At 43.3% G+C, this 9,679-nt stretch overlaps 1 long non-coding RNA gene across 1 annotated transcript in view; it reads left to right on the plus strand.

Annotated features, from left to right (window-relative positions):
- The window catches only part of LOC134935489 (uncharacterized), a 199,884-nt gene extending 194,549 nt beyond the window's left edge, over positions 1-5,335 (plus strand). The window contains exon 4 of the long non-coding RNA XR_010180180.1: positions 4,418-5,335. This is a non-coding gene — a long non-coding RNA (uncharacterized LOC134935489). The remainder of the gene's footprint in view (positions 1-4,417) is intronic.
- Positions 5,336-9,679: the final 4,344 nt, after the last annotated feature.

The raw sequence follows: 9,679 nt of genomic DNA on the forward strand, positions 1-9,679 counted from the left end.
GAATGTTTTTTTTTCTTTTTTTGTTGCAATTTTTGGCGATAATGCTTGAACATGTGTGTTTGTTTAAAATCCACAAAAGGTTTTTGTTTTTTTTAAAAACAGAAAAGCTGGGAAATTTTTAAAACATTACATTTTAAAAATATTTGCAAGTACTCAATCTCTGCAATATCTGAGACCAAAAACTTATTTTAAATAAATTTATTGTGTGCCACATCAAGTACATTTTGATATTCAACTCAAAATCATGAATGTAGAAGCTCTTAAGCTTAAAAATTTGTTTTAAACAAAACCATATAGATGCTTACAGTACATTAATGGTTTTCAGTGGGTCATTTTTCCAAAAACATGGTAATAATGTTGGGGTCACTTTTTCCACAGTCACACAGACCAGCCGCCCAGACAGGCCTCACACAAGTCAGGATGATGCCGGTATTGCAGGTAAGTCTTCACTGTAGTCACATATTCTGAAAACACATAGAAGTACAAAATATTAAGTTTAAATTTTGCACCTAGGTTCTGCTTCTGGAAGCCGACCTCCTGTAAGGCGCCCATCACAGGGCTTGGGCCACTTACCCAGGAGGCCAACTAAGACACGGCGTCTTGGCTCTGATTCCGCACCTCCATCATCCCCACCCAGGCGAAGACTTTCGGCAGTGTCACCCCAGCCACCACTGGCACTATTGTCGAGTTCGCAGAGTGATGAGGCCAGATCACCTCAGTTATCTGGTGAGTAAAAACATAAATTAAACACATAAGCAATAATATACACAGTACACTTAAGATGTTGTTAGTTGGTTTGGAGTTTACATGTTTTCCTCAACAATCAATGTGATGTAACGTCTTCAATTGCTCAAGGTGCTTTAATAAAATTAGATAAGGTCTTAGTGGATGGTCTAGACAACCTATTTGTATGAAAAGAACAGATTTGAGGATACATTAAGCACACACACGTTCACATTTTAAAAAAAATATGAATAAAATTAAATGTTGGACCGAAAAAAAAAACCCATTAGAGTGTTCACACATCGCCCCTGTCCAGTATGTAGATGGCTTACTTGCTCCGCTCCTCTGGACTATACAGGTAAGTAGTCTATATCGTGGTGAGGGGAGGGAATCTAACAGTGTAATGGTGTGGAGGGAAGTTAGTTAAGTGAGGAATATGCAAATTTGGCAATGTTTGCGCCTGTGTTGGTTTTTTAAAATATAAAAATTATAAATTGTTAACGTTGAGAAAAACAAGTGCTAATAATGCAAAAATGTAGTATTAGGAATGTATTAATGTGTTGCATTAGCCAGGCCAAATTAAAAAAAAATACAACATTGCATGTTGCCTACCCCATACAGAGCACAACTTGATGTCCGCCGAGGACCAGCAGGGACCAGAACAAGAGCCATCCTTCACACTGCAACTTACAGCTGTTGATCCAAGCATGCCAATACAGTTGCAGGATATACCCCAACCATCCATCAGTCCCCAACTGGCACAAGCTCCGCCCCCAAGCCAAATTCCTGGCGATTTTTGGGCCAGTTGGACAAGCCAACAGGCCCAAAGCAATGCCACCCTGACCCAACATACACAACACCTTGCCAGTCTGCCCCATCATCTACCGCGTATTAGTCGCAACTCGGGCAGACTGATAGTACAAGTAGGGAGAATGGCTACCTCAATGGAGCAAATTAGGGCTGAAAACAGCCAAATGAATGCACATTTATCCCGCATTATAGATGAGCAACAGCGACATCAGCAGGCACTCGTTCAGATCATTCAACACAATCAAGTGGTGAATGAGGCCTTATCCAGGATTGTAGCCAGCCACACTGCTACAAACACTCAGCTGATTGCCAGTTTAAATAATTTGAGCAGCAATATTGCTATGATGGGAGCTCAGCAAGTTACCTCCAGCTCGGGGACCACGACCCCTGTTCAAACGCCAGTAACCTCCCCTGTCCGGCGTTCCTCAAGAGCACGTGCCAGTGAGCCAGCACCCAGCACACACAAGCGAAAAAAATAACACCAATCTTTTTGTGCAAATAAATACAAAAATTTGTTAAAAAAACACATTCCTGTGTCCGTCTCCAAAAATTTTTAAGCTGGTCTGTATGTATGTAGTTATGTTTTTCAAGGGTAATGACTGTAAATGTTTTGTTAGCATCAACTAAGCACAATGGACACACCACTATAAACAACAAACAGTAAGTAACAGAACACACAATAGAAAGTAGAGCAAAGTGTTTAGTGAAGGATAATTACAGCATAATAAAACTTACCTGTAAAATATCGCAGGATCACTTCTTGACGTACCTGCCTCCCTACAATTGTACTCACACTGTCACCAGATGTATCTAACTCCTCTGCTTGCTGACTGCTTTCTCCCTCACCATGTGCCAGATGTTGACTTAAACACAGATTATGGAGAAAACAGCAGCAGAACACAATCCGAGTCACCTTTGAGGGACTATACAACAAAAGGCCACCAGATTTATCCAGACACCGAAAACGTGACTTCAGCACCCCAAAACATCTTTCTATCACATTCCGCGTAGCCTTATGTGCATGATTATAACTGTGTTCAGCAGGAGAATCAGGTTGGGACAATGGAGTAAGGAGCCAAGAGTAGCAGCCGTAACCCCCATCACCTGAAAAACATATATAGTCAACATTAGGACATATGTTAGATTATTCTATCACCTCCTCCAAAATCTAGGCTGTGGTTAAAAGACATACACACATAACATTTTCAACATACCCAACAGCCAGCCATCAGGCATTTGTCCCTCCTCAAATTTATCGAAGAGCGATGACTGACTGAGGATGAAGGAGTCATGGCAGGCACCAGGGTAACCTGCAACAACACTCATAATTTTTAAATTTGCATCACAGACCACCTGGACATTAGTTGATTGATCCATATGCCTATTAGTATATATATACTGGCGGCCCTTAGGTGATCTCAGCTGAACGTGTGTGCAATCTATGGCCCCCAGCACATTGGGCATGCCTGCAAGCTCATAGAAAGCTACCCTGACAGCACTCCACTCCGACTCCTCAGTAGGGAAGCAGATTGAGGCTTTAATGTGTGGCTCCAACACATCCAAAACCTGAGTGGACATTAAATAAGCTAAGGTGAGTGTCATGTTAGGTATTCTCTACAATACTGTGGTGTTTCAACTTACACAAGCAACACTTAGCCATAACCGCATATGTATTTTTAGACTCACCTGCATCAAAAATCTTGAAAAGGTGGGCTGTGAGATCCCAATGACGTCGCCTGCCACAGCCTGGAAGCTCCCAGTAGCCATAAAGTGTAACACAGCCAGGAGTTTGTGTAAGCCTGAGACAGAGCGAGAGCGTGCTGTCTCAGGGTCTATGCCCAGTTTGACAAGGTCATACAGGTGGAAAATGTTGTTTCTATTTAGGCGGAACATCTGTATGACCCTATCATCGGACAATGCATTTAAGTTTAAACGCCTTCTAAAAAAACGAGGCTGGCGCAGCCTCCGCGGTACCTGGACAACCTGTTGGCCATGTTCACTTACCTGGTCCTGATTCCTGGAAGCCTCATGGAGCAGTCTAACGTATCCCACAGCCAACAAAAAACCATTGCCACACACTACAGCCGCCATTTCAGAGTGAGAGTAGTTCAGAATGTGCCTGAAACACTTTTATAGGCCCAAAAAAACAGGTGTGAGTAATGGATAATTAAGTTCACATGTAAACGCGGTTTTCAAAGGCTGGCGCGTTTTTTTTTAGGAAAAAAATGCGAATCGTAATTTTTCGCGGCCGCGAAATCATTTTCGCGGCAGCAAATGCAATTACGAATGGTTAGTAAATGACCGAGATTCATATCTAAACAGGCGTAATTTGACCGATGGTGTATTCATTCGTAATTTTGAACTTGGACTAGCAAAAAAATACGAATGACCTCATCACTGCCGTGATTAGTGTTTAGTAAATGACCGAGATGACACTTTGAAGAAAAAACGCCATCTCGGTCAAAATCGGGAGCTTAGTAAATATACCCCAATGTGTGCGTGTATTGTTTTCTCTTAAGGGATGTAGTGTTTTGCGATGTAGAGCGCACTTTTATCGTATATGGTAATAAGATGTGCCTGGCGTCTGCAGTATATATTAGAGCGGGCATTTGAAATATTTGTTAGAAAGCAATTTGGTATTTACACAGTGGTGTTGGGTATTGTATTTTTGTAATGTGTTTTGCTTATAAAACCATTATAAAGCATAACATCTAATATACTGTAGAGGCATGACCATCATGTAAATTACCTATTGTTATGATTGTATGGTTTTGCAACTAACACTATTTTTAGTCATCATTAAAATGTATTGACTCTTTATTTGGACAAACATACATTTATAACATTAAAACAAAAACTAAACACAAATGCTCTTTCATTACAGACCCAACAAATCAGGACGACAAGCGGCAGGACCACCATCAAGACTCACAAATGGTGGAAATGTTTGTGTTAAATTTAGAGTCAATCAGTCCACCACAAACACCACCACCACATGTGAGTATGCCACCAAGATAACCTGCACCACAAATCATCCACCCGTCACCACAAGTACAGACACAGGATCAGGTGTTTTTGAGCACTTGGACATCACAGCAGGCAAATAACCCAGATTGTCTGCGTAGACAGACTCAATTTATTGGAAGTCTGGCCCATCATCTACACAGATTGAGTTGCAATATAAGCAGACAAAATGTTCAAGTGACTAGAATTGCTAACACACTAGAATTAATGCGAGCAGACAACACACATATGATGGACACATTCCAGAGAATAATAACACACTAGAATTAATGCGAGCAGACAACACACATATGATGGACACATTCCAGAGAATAATGGATGAACAACACAGACAGCACCAAAATTAACTCCACATTTTGGATAACAACCAAATATAGCTCCAGAGCATCAGTTGCATTATGTAGAGTCACACTGCAGCAACAAGAGACCTCAATGCTACACTGAGTAACCTGAGCCAGCACCTCACAAAACAACAAGGTAAACAACAGCTCAGGAAAACCAACTCCATTAAATTCCCCAGTCACCTCCCCACCAAGGCGCTACACCCGTACACGGCCAGACATCACTGGAAAAGGAGCATCTGCCTCCAAAGGTGCCAAAAAATAGAATGGGGACTGGGAGTTTATTCTGTTTGGTAAAAAAACAACATATTCAGTTGAAATGTATCAAGGACAGAGTAAATGCCATGTTTTATTGTTATGTGGTTTGTCAGCAACATTATGTTGGTTGAAACCAACAAAAAACACAAAGAACATAAGTAAATGCCATGTTTTCTTGTTATGTGGTTTGTCAGCAACATTATGTTGGTTGAAACCATCAAAAAACAAAAATAAATGCATATTTGCGTATTTTTTGAATTTCTACATTTAGCATCCATTTCCAACACACATAATAGTAAATGTGGGCAACAAAAAAACATATATTACACATGCAGAAATTGTATTTAACAAATGCATTTTTTTTGGGGAATAGATATGTGTTTTAAAAAAACTAAATTTAATTACAGAAAATACATACTGCAGTGTCACAAATATACTTACCTGAAAAATTTTGTTCTTTTAGTTCCTGCCTTACCTGCCTCCCTACATCTATACTCCAAGTGTCACCAGATGATTCTAACTCCTCTACTTGCTGACTGTTTTCTTCATCATCATCCTCATCACCATCATGTGGCAGATGTTGATGCAAACACATGTTATGAAGAAAACAGCAGCAGAACACAATTCTAGTCACCTTTAAGGGACTATACAACAAAAGGCCAGCAGACTTATCAAGACACCAAAACCTAGATTTCAGCACACCAAAACATCTTTCTATCACATTCCGAGTGGCCTTATGTGCATGATTGTAATTGTGTTCAGCAGGGGAATCAGGGCACAACAATGGAGTCAGAAGCCAAGAGAAACAGCCATATCCCCCATCATCTGAAAAATATATGTAGTATAGACTGTGAAGTAGGTATACAGCAACATATTGGTGACATAGTGGTAATTTTGTTTTTGCTAACATTTAAATACATACATAGTTATATACCCAGCAGCCATACATCTGGCATTTGTCCGGCCTCAAATTTGTCAAAGAGTGATGACTGATGGAGGATGCAAGAGTCATGACAGCTGCCAGGGTAACCAGCAACAGTACTCATTATTTTTAGTTTTGCATCACAAACCACCTGTACATTAGTAGACTGATCTAAATGACTATTGGTGTAAATGTACTGCCTGCCCCTAGGTGGTCTCAGCTGAATGTGTGTCCAATCTATCACACCTAGCACATTGGTCATGCTAGTGAGTCAATAGAAAGCTACCCAGACTGCATGCCACTGTGACTCCTGGCTAGGGAAGCAGATAGAGGCATCTTTATGTGTTGCAAAGCATCCAACACCGGCGTGAGAAAGTGTAAAAAGGTGGGCAGTGAGATCCCTATAACTTACAGAAAATAGGATTTTAATTACCTACCGGTAAATCCTTTTCTCGTAGTCTGTAGAGGATGCTGGGGTCCACATTAGTACCATGGGGTATAGATGGGTCCACTAGGAGCCACTGCCACTTTAAGAGTTTGAGAGTGTGGGCTGGCTCCTCCCTCTATGCCCCTCCTACCAGACTCAGTCTAGAAACTGTGCCCAAGGAGACAGACAACTTTGAGAGAAGGATTTGACACAGATAGTGGCGAGATTCATACCAGCTCACACACAAGGTAAACCAAGCTGTCTAGCTTGAAACATCAACAATGGCTGAACAAGATTACTTACAGTACCAAGTAACAAAACAGTACTTAACCAAGAACTAAGCAGTACTGAACTAAGTAACCACGGCAGGATCAGGAAGCGCTGGGCGGGCGCCCAGCATCCTCTATGGACTACGAGAAAAGGATTTACCAGTAGGTAATTAAAACCCTATTTTCTCTTACATCCTAGAGGATGCTGGGGTCCACATTAGTACCATGGGGATGTACCAAACCTCCCAGACCGGGAGGGAGAGCTCGGAGGATCCTGCAGCACTGATTGACCAAACTTCAGGTCTTCAGAGGCCAAAGTATCGAACTTGTAGAACTTTGCAAACGTGTTCGACCCAGACCAAGTAGCCACTCGGCAAAGTTGTAAAGCCGAGACACCTGGGCTGCCGCCCAGGAAGAACCCACCGTATGAGTAGAGTGGGCCTTAACAGACGTAGGACACGGCAATCCTGCCGTAGAATACGCATGCTGGATAGTGAACCTGATCCAGCGAGATATTGTCTGCTTAGAAGCAGGACACCCAAGTTTCTTGGGATCATTCAGGACAAACAGAGAGTCCAGTTTTCTGTGACGAGCTGTCCTCTTCACATAGATTTTCAGAGCCCTTACCACATCCAAGGACTTTGATGAAATCGAGGAGTCAGTAGCAACTGGCACCACAATAGGTTGGTTGATATGAAATGCCGACACAACCTCGGAAGGAACTGTTGATGTGTCCGGAGCTCAGCTCTATTTTCATGGAAGATCAAGTAGGGGCTCTTACAAGACAAAGCCCCCAGCTCCGACACACATCTAGCAGAAGCTAAGGCCAACAAGGTGACAGCCTTCCATGTGAGAAACTTGAACTCAACCTCCTGTAGAGGCTCGAACCAATCCGATTGGAGAAACTGCAGCACCACATTAAGATCCCATGGTGCCGTACAAAGTGAGGCTGGATGTGCAAAACCCATTCAAAAAGGTCTGAAACTCTGGGAGGGAAGCCAACTGTTTCTGGAAGAAAATAGATAGGGCCGAAATCTGGACCTTTAGGAATCCCAACCTCAGGCCCATAGCCACACATAGCCATAGCCACACCTGCTTGCAGGAAGAGGAGAACCATCCAAGTTGAAACTCCACCGTAGAAAACTTCTTGGACACACACCGAGATACATATTTTTTCCAAATACGATGGTAATGTTTAGACATTACTCCTTTCCTAGTCTGTATCAGGGTAGGAATAACCTTGTTCGGAATGCCCACCGAGCTAATATCTGTCATTCAAACTCCATGCTGTCAAACGCAGCCATGGTAAATCTTGATAAGTGAACGGTCCCTGCTATAGAAGGTCCTCCTGAAGAGGAAGAGGCCTCGGCTCTTCTAGCAGTAGATCTGCGTACCAAGCCCTTCTTGGCCAGTCCGGAGTAATCAGGATCGCCTGAACTCTTGTTCTCCTTACGAGTTTTAGAAATCTTGGAATGAGTGGAAGTGGAGGAAATACATATACCGACTGGAACACCCACGGAGTCACTAGAGCGTCCACCGCCACGGCTTGCGTGTCCCTCGACCTGTAACAATACCACCGAAGCTTCTTGTTGAGACGAGAGGCCACCATGTCTATTTGAGGTACACCCAAAAGATCTGTTACCTCCGTGAACACCTCTGGATGGAGTCCCCACTCTCTTGGATGGAGATGGTGTCTACTAAGGACATCCGCTTCCCAGTTGTCTACTCCTGGAATGAAGATTGCTGACAGCGCCAATGCGTGTTTTTCTGCCCAGAGGATGATTCTTGATACCTCTGACATTGCAGCTCGTCTCTTCGTTCCGCCCTGTCAGTTTATATAAGCCACTATCGTTACATTGTCCGACTGCACTTGAATGGCTCGATCTCACAGAAGATGAGCCGCTTGGAGAAGACCGTTATAGATGGCTCTTAGTTCCAGAATGTTTATTGGTAGGCCAGCTTCCAGACTTGACCACCTTCCTTGGACGGTCTTCCCTTGAGTGACTGCGCCCCAGCCCCGGAGACTTGCATCCATGGTTAGAAGGATCCAGTCCTGAATCCCGAACCTGCAGCCCTCCAGAAGTTGAGGTACTGTAGCCACCAGAGGAGTGAAATCCTGGCCTTTGGCGACAGACGTATTCTCTGGTGCATGTGCAGATGAGATCCCGACCACTTGTCCAGGAGATCCAGTTGGAAGGGTCGAGCATGAAACCTCCCATACTGCAGAGCCTTGTAAGAGGCCACCATCTTCCGCAGAAGTCGAATGCACTGATGAACCAACACCCAGGCTGGCTTCAGGACATCCTGGACCATTGTTTGTATCACCAACGCTTTTTCCTCTAGGAGAAACACCCTCTGCACTTCCATGTCGAGGATCATTCCCAGAAAGGACAAACTCCTGGTCGGCTCTAAATGTGATTTTGGAAGATTCAGGATCCAACCATGTTCCCTGAGTAGGTGGGTCATGAGAACAATGGACGGTAACAGCTTCTCCTTGGACGATGCCTTTATCAGCAGATCGTCCAGATATGGAATTAAGTTCACCACCTGTCTGCGGAGGAGAACCATCATCTCCGCCATCACCTTGGTGAATACCCTCGGTGCTGTGGACAGGCCAAGTGGCAGGGCCTGGAACTGAAAATGACTGTCTAAAAGTGCAAATTGGAGAAAAGCTTGATGCGGCGGCAAAATCAGAATGTGAAGGTACGCATACTTGATATCCAGGGATACCAGGAATTCCCCCTCCTCCAGACCTGATATCACCTCCCTCAGAGACTCCATTTTGAATTTGAACACCCTCAGAAAGGGGTTTAGTGATTTTAAGTTCAAAATGGGCCTGACCGAACCATCTGGTTTTGGTACCATGAAAAGGTTTGAATAATAACCTTTGTTTTGCAATGGAGTG

This window comes from Pseudophryne corroboree, chromosome 6, assembly GCF_028390025.1.
Source record: "Pseudophryne corroboree isolate aPseCor3 chromosome 6, aPseCor3.hap2, whole genome shotgun sequence".
NCBI classification, from domain to species: Eukaryota; Metazoa; Chordata; class Amphibia; order Anura; family Myobatrachidae; genus Pseudophryne; species Pseudophryne corroboree.